Source organism: Salvelinus sp. IW2-2015, unplaced genomic scaffold (genome assembly GCF_002910315.2).
Source record: "Salvelinus sp. IW2-2015 unplaced genomic scaffold, ASM291031v2 Un_scaffold3368, whole genome shotgun sequence".
In the NCBI taxonomy this organism is placed as follows: domain Eukaryota; kingdom Metazoa; phylum Chordata; class Actinopteri; order Salmoniformes; family Salmonidae; genus Salvelinus; species Salvelinus sp. IW2-2015.
The window spans coordinates 54,083-60,577 of NW_019944651.1; the positions used below are offsets into that span (position 1 = coordinate 54,083).

The window sequence follows — 6,495 nt, forward strand, 5'->3', positions numbered from 1 at the left end:
ACACACCACACAGATACAAAAATGTATCTACTTTTATTACTATAATAGATGGAAATGCATACAATAAGGCTCGGGCAAGACTGCTCTCAGAATGCAATACACAAAATGGCGGCGTCAGCTTTGCAGGACTTTGATAGAGCAGGAGACCAAAACCACTCAATAGTTAGTATGTGAAGGCACAGCAAATCACTCAAGTAAAGCACAGCAAACTTAGCTTCAAAGGCAGTGTTTAGACAGGCAGCCCAATTTAGATATTTCTTTACACATATTAATCTTTTGACCAATCACATCAGATCTTTTCACATCAGCTCTTTTTCAGAGCTGATCTGATTGGTCAAAAGAGCAATTAGTGAAAAAACATCAACATTGGTCTGCCTGTCTAAATAATGCCAAAGTGATTTACATTGCAAACTTGGTTTCACCACCAAAGTTCAGCTAAATGCCAAGCTCTTTAAAGCAACAAAGACAAACCGATTTACAGGGTACAATGCAGCCATTTCTATCTCAATTTCAAATCATTTCTGGGTAACAATTAGGTGCCTTACTGTGATTGTTTTCAATTCAATTCAGTTATTATTATTATTTTTAAATTGCTTCTTAGCAAAGAGCAATTTCTCAAGCAAGAATTTTGCGAGGACTTTCTGGTAGTGGTTAGAGTGGGGAGGGGAAAACTGAAAACTAGCTGCTATTGGCAGAGAGGTTTGGAACTCTTATTGGTCTATTGACTAGTAATGTTACGTTTGATACCGGAGCTCCGAGGCATGCGTCGAAATCGCTAAGCAGTGTGCCGATGCCTGTATCACTTTATCAGAAGCACGTGATCAATGACGTTCGTAGCTTTGTTTCGTCGAATGACCACCTGGTTGGTTGAACAGAAGATCAAAAAGGTTATGCTGCCCATGCAATACAGTGTGTGAGACGTCATCTATAATAATTTGGCTGCTCTAAATTCTTTTGACCAGCAGGTGCCACTAGTGTACACTGTTGATCAAAGCATCGAGTAAAGAACCTATTTGACACAATAGTCTGGAAAGCCTTAATGCTTTATGAAGCTTTGTTTCCCCATCACTACTATTAACTAATTTGCCATACATTTGAACTATTTAACTAATTTAAGGTAAAAATATGTCGTTCTGCCCCTGAGCAACCCATTGTTCCCTGGGTGCCAAAGACGTGGATATCGATAAAGGCAGCCCTCTGCACCTCTCTGATTCAGAGGGGTTGGGTTAAATGCGGAAGACACATTTCAGTTGAATGCATTCAATTGTACAACTGACTAGGTATCCCCCTTTCCCCTTCCCCCTTTCCCCTAATTTGCCACTGCGAGCTGCTGGCTAGAGCGCACGTGCTAATATCATATTGGGCACATTCGCTATATAGCGCAATTTGTTTTGTGACAAAACCATTACTAGAGTAGAAAATGTGATGGAAACCCATTTAACTTGTCTCTTTTATTCATTAAATGGGAATATAACAGCAAAAGTAATTGTAATGCTTTTATGCTGATTTTAGGATATTCGGATGAAAATCTGTTGCCAATTGGATGGAAACCTAGCTAGTTAGAAAGTTAACATAGAAAATAGATGTGACAATTGACTGCTACGGTGTGTTTCCACTGAACTGAATTGTGTCGATAAAAACAGTTAGACGTAATGATGTCACACAAAAAAACATTACAAAAAAGAACTAGAGTCAAATGTATTTCCATTATCCATTTAGGGTAATTTCACATTTATAAATTGGTGACAGCCTGTATGCTCTCCCACCTATCTGTTTCATGTCTCAGGTAGCCTGCAAAAGCATGCATGGATGGAATGCAAGAATTGACTAATATTTGCCATATTCTAATAATTCTCAAGTGACAACGTATCGCCAAGGTGCATGCCATGGTGAAAGTTGCACTCCTGTAGCCTAGATCTGAAACTTGCATCCAGCCAACCAGAAAAGCAAGGCGAAGCAATTCAAGCATTCTTGAAAGTCAATACAACCCTTGTCCTGCAAAGAAACATTATTTTTATAGTTGAAGAATAGATTTAGAAAGCAGTAGGCATTTAGAATTAAAATTGGAGTGGAGCTTTATAGTTACATGATGACATCACATACCCCGTACCTTCAAAATCATTCGGCAATCATCATTTTTTCAAAAAATAGTTTCCATAATAATTTTTTGCCACAAAGAAAGAAAAAAAATCCGCCCCTTTCAAACGGATACAAAATTTTGTCAATCTTTAGAACATATCTAGAGCTGTCGTTTCCATGACACGTCACAATGTTGTTGTTGTTGTTTGTGACATTGCTATTGTTGAATAAACCTGGGTCAATGGAAACCTGCCTACTCTTCTTCTGCTTCTTCTTCTTCTTCTGATTCTTCTTCTTCTTCTTCTTCTATGGTATAATGGTGGTCCTTGTTAAACAAATGTTTAAGGTGAATGCTGCCACCTACTGTGCTGGAGTGTAACATCAATCATGGTTTGCCTAATCTGTACTACTAATAAAATAAAATAAAAAACAAACACCTACTAACTTCTGATTTTATATCTCTGTGTCTCTAGCGTCTCTCTGCCCCTGGCATCCACCAAATTCTGCACTGCGTTTCCCCCGCAATTACTTTTTCAGGCAAAACCTTCTCAAACCCAAGCAGCACTGATAAGCTTTCATTTCTTTGACCCTCTTTCCTACTGATCAACATTTTGGCCTCCCTTCACATTTTCTTGGACATGGATAGTGTGACCCCAAATGATTCCCCTCAACTTAGCATAAGCTCCAGGGACATGGATTTTATGACTTCAACAGGGTCACCAGGAGGGATTAGCCAATGAAGTTGGAAGTCCCACCCAGTTGAGTACATAAAACAGGTGGAAGCTCTAAATGGTGCTGCCCATGCTATACAGCCTTTTGGCCACTAGAGGCCTCTATCATTCTCTATGGTAATTTCTGTTTGAGCTGACATATGCAGTGTTTACCGTGAATGCAGTCTCCCGCAAACGCGATCGGTTGGGAATGTTGAGCCAATGATCAGAGCATTGTGTTCTTCTTCAAATACAGTGATATGTTTCTTAAATGGCTATATTACCATAATCTAGTGGCCACAAATGAAGGACACACAAGATTTGGTTCAGGACTCCAGCAATGCAGGTGGCTTTAAATGACCAATATTAGCTTTCACCTTTACAAACACCAAAGAAGAAGAAAAGTGACTACTTTAAAATGAAGATGGCCTCAATGGAGCTGGTCATGCTGTCACACACGCCATAATGGGACAGATACAAAGATGAAAACCTCTTTCAATCTCTATGGTGTTAACTTACCCTTAAGTATTAATAAGAATTTCTAAACTATTAAAAAGGTTTTACAAATGTTTTACATGGGTGCACTGTTTCAGCCTAATTATTAGGTGTCTTTGCACCATAGGCGACAGGTAGCCTAGTGGTTAGAGCATTTGGCCAGTAACCAAAAGGTTGCTAGATTGAATCCTCGACCTGACAAGGTAAAAATCTGTCGTTCTGCCCCTGACCAAGGTGGTTAACCCACTGTTCCTAGGCCGTCATTGTAAATAGGAATTTGTTCTTAACTGACTTGCCTAGGTAAAAAAAAGGTGAAATCAAAGGTGAATTCAGATAAACTGTAAATCCCTTGAGCTATTCAGTTTCCAAAGGGAATTATTATGAGATCAGATATGGTAGATATATGGTATGTTTTGGTTGGTTAAATTTGGAGGAATCAGTAGCACTTTACATTACAGCATGACTTTTTCTATTAAATATGTTTTCTATTAAATATGACTGATAATTAATTACCATATTAGGGACATAATTAAACATTTGGGAGGGAAAATGTAAGTATTTAAAAAAACTATTATCTGCAGTTTTTTTCACATTATTACATTAAGATGTAATGCGGTAACATACATGTAACTTCCAAAATAATGGAAACACTATTGAGATTCAATAACATACATTCTACACCGGAGTGGAGCTACTCAGAACACCCAAAACCCTCCTGTTGTCCCCCAAGTTTTTAGAATATGAACTTTTAAAAGTCAGATTTTCACTGGACAGTTACTTTAAAGCTCTTCATACCAGTTCCTTTCATTGCCCTTACACTTCACGTCTGATCAATGACTTAAATGTACATGTTTTAAATGTCAAAACTCAGAAAAATATTCAAGTTGACACAGTAATGGAAATATACCAAACATGTATCTTCATTATATAATTGTAGTCTTCACGAGTATGTGTTTAACTGGGTGTGTGGGTGATATAACGGAGGTGGATTATACATTTCATACACATACAAAGGTTTTACTGTATCTGATCTRWCTGCATCTCCCTTCTGCATCTGAGATTCTGCCCTTATTAAAGTACTATATCTCTCCCTTAATTCCAGGCCCACCCGAGGTGTTAGGTGAACGCATTGTCAATAAGGAGGAGGCAGAYAGGGTAATAGACACATTTACATGATTTCTATCCTCAGTGGTCATGCTGATCATGTTCCTGTAATATGATATGTTTCATTTCAAGGTCAAAGCTAAATGTCTCTGTTTACGGTTAAATAAGGTTGATTTTCAGCATGTTGTGTACAGATGTAGCATCTTAATTTGTCCTATAATGCCACAGCAAAATAATCCTGCWGCAACAGGATTTTATATTTAGTCCATAATGTTGCTTGATCGTTGGTTAGGTTTATTAGCTGGCCAAAAGTAGGCTTTATGAAAAGTGCAATTCTATTAAAAATGTTGGTGTGGGTTTTCAGTGAATTTATTTCAATCAGGAAGCTCCTTTGAAGGAAAATTCAGAGGAACAAAATATGTATCAAATTTAGACCCTACATCTGTATGTACATTCTCAACATAAAATGATGTAAAGTGAATTACAATAAAATATATACTGTAACTGTGCGGCTCTAGTGTAACCACTGTTTTTGTGGATGTATTATTTCCCGAAAGCCCCATCCAGAGATTTTAGCCCCATCCTTTTCCAAACCAGAGAAGGGCTTGAGAGAAAAGACTCATCAGGGAKAACATGGAGAACAAAAGGTGGGTAATGACTAGGATTGTGCTGAGTTGGCTACTCTGAAAAAATATACTTCCATAAAATCCKAGATAGCAGCCACCCACTTTTGTTGTTCTATTACATTGTGTGATCTTGCTCTCATGAAATGTAGTGGGTGAGATCTTTATCTTTTTTAGAGGTTCACTGAGAAAAAATGGAATATTCTATTGTGGACGGTTTGGCTGCCGCTTTAACAGGGGTATACTGGACCTTAAAATATGATTTATTGCCTGTGTTAAAATGGGAAGATACGCGACAAATTCATGTTAAAAGTATAGTCACTTTCCTTTTTCCAAACATATTGCCTATCCTGATGTAACATTMACAATATCAGTAAGATATGCATCACAACTACAGCCGTAGTATGAATTCAGCCCCAACTAGGCATGCCAGACTAGGCATTAATGTGCCATTATTCTAAATGGAAGCTATTGTGCTTCATCATCAAAAGACCAGAATTCTAGATTCAATGCGGCAGCGTAGCCTAGTGGTTAGAGCATTGGGCTAGTAACTGAAAGGTTGCAGGTTCAAATCCCCTAGTTGACATGGTACAAATCTGTCATTCTGCCCCTGTACAAGGCAGGTAACACTGTTCCTAGGCTGTCATTGAAAATAAGAGTTTGTTCTTAACTGACTTGCCTAGTTAAATAAAGGTAAAATGTCATCATATGTCTAACAACCTTTGAATTCAAAATTTTATAGGAATTGGAAGAGAAAGAGCCAATGACAAAAGCCAGAGAGTCTAAACCAAAGAAGGAGGGTTCCTCAGGAGAAACAACCCAAGGTACCATGACACTTCACTTTCAATGACATAGGATTTGGTAACGCTTTGTTATAAAAAAATATTAATAAGCATTTACAAACTATTAAAAAGGTTTACMTATGTTTTGCATGTGGTGGACAACATATAAGAGCTGCTGATAAGTAATTGATAATATTTCAGATTTTTTCCCCCCACATTATTACAATAAGACATAATGTGGGAAGCAACACGTAACTGCCAAAATKATGGAAACACTTGAGTAAATGAGGGACACYAAATATATTGAAAGCATGTGCTTCCACACAGGTGTGGTTCTTAAGTTAATTAGGCAATTAACATCCCTTCATGCTTAAGGTCATGTATAAAAATGCTAGGCAGGCCATTATTTTGGCCACCAAGGCTGTACCCCCACTGGATGAAAATGCCCCATCCACAGGGCACAAGTGGTCACTGAATAAATTAAGCATGAAACCTCCTCACAGCCTGGCACTCCTGATGGCATGGCAGCGCTTTGAGCCATGCTACAGGGCTTCATGTTGAATCAACAGCAGTCAATGCAAGCAATACAGGAGCAGGTTAGCCAGCTACAGGAGGAGGTACAGAAAAGTTTCAATGACTAGGATTTGGTAACGCTTTGGGTTATAAAAAATATTAATAGCAATCTTACACTATTAAAAAGGT

The 6,495-nt window shown here is 38.1% G+C and overlaps 1 protein-coding gene across 1 annotated transcript in view; it reads left to right on the forward strand.

The window, feature by feature from the left end:
- The window catches only part of LOC139025835 (interferon-induced very large GTPase 1-like), a gene marked incomplete at its 3' end in the record, with an annotated part of 58,434 nt that overhangs the window by 26,698 nt on the left and 25,241 nt on the right, over window positions 1-6,495 (forward strand). The window lies entirely within an intron of this gene.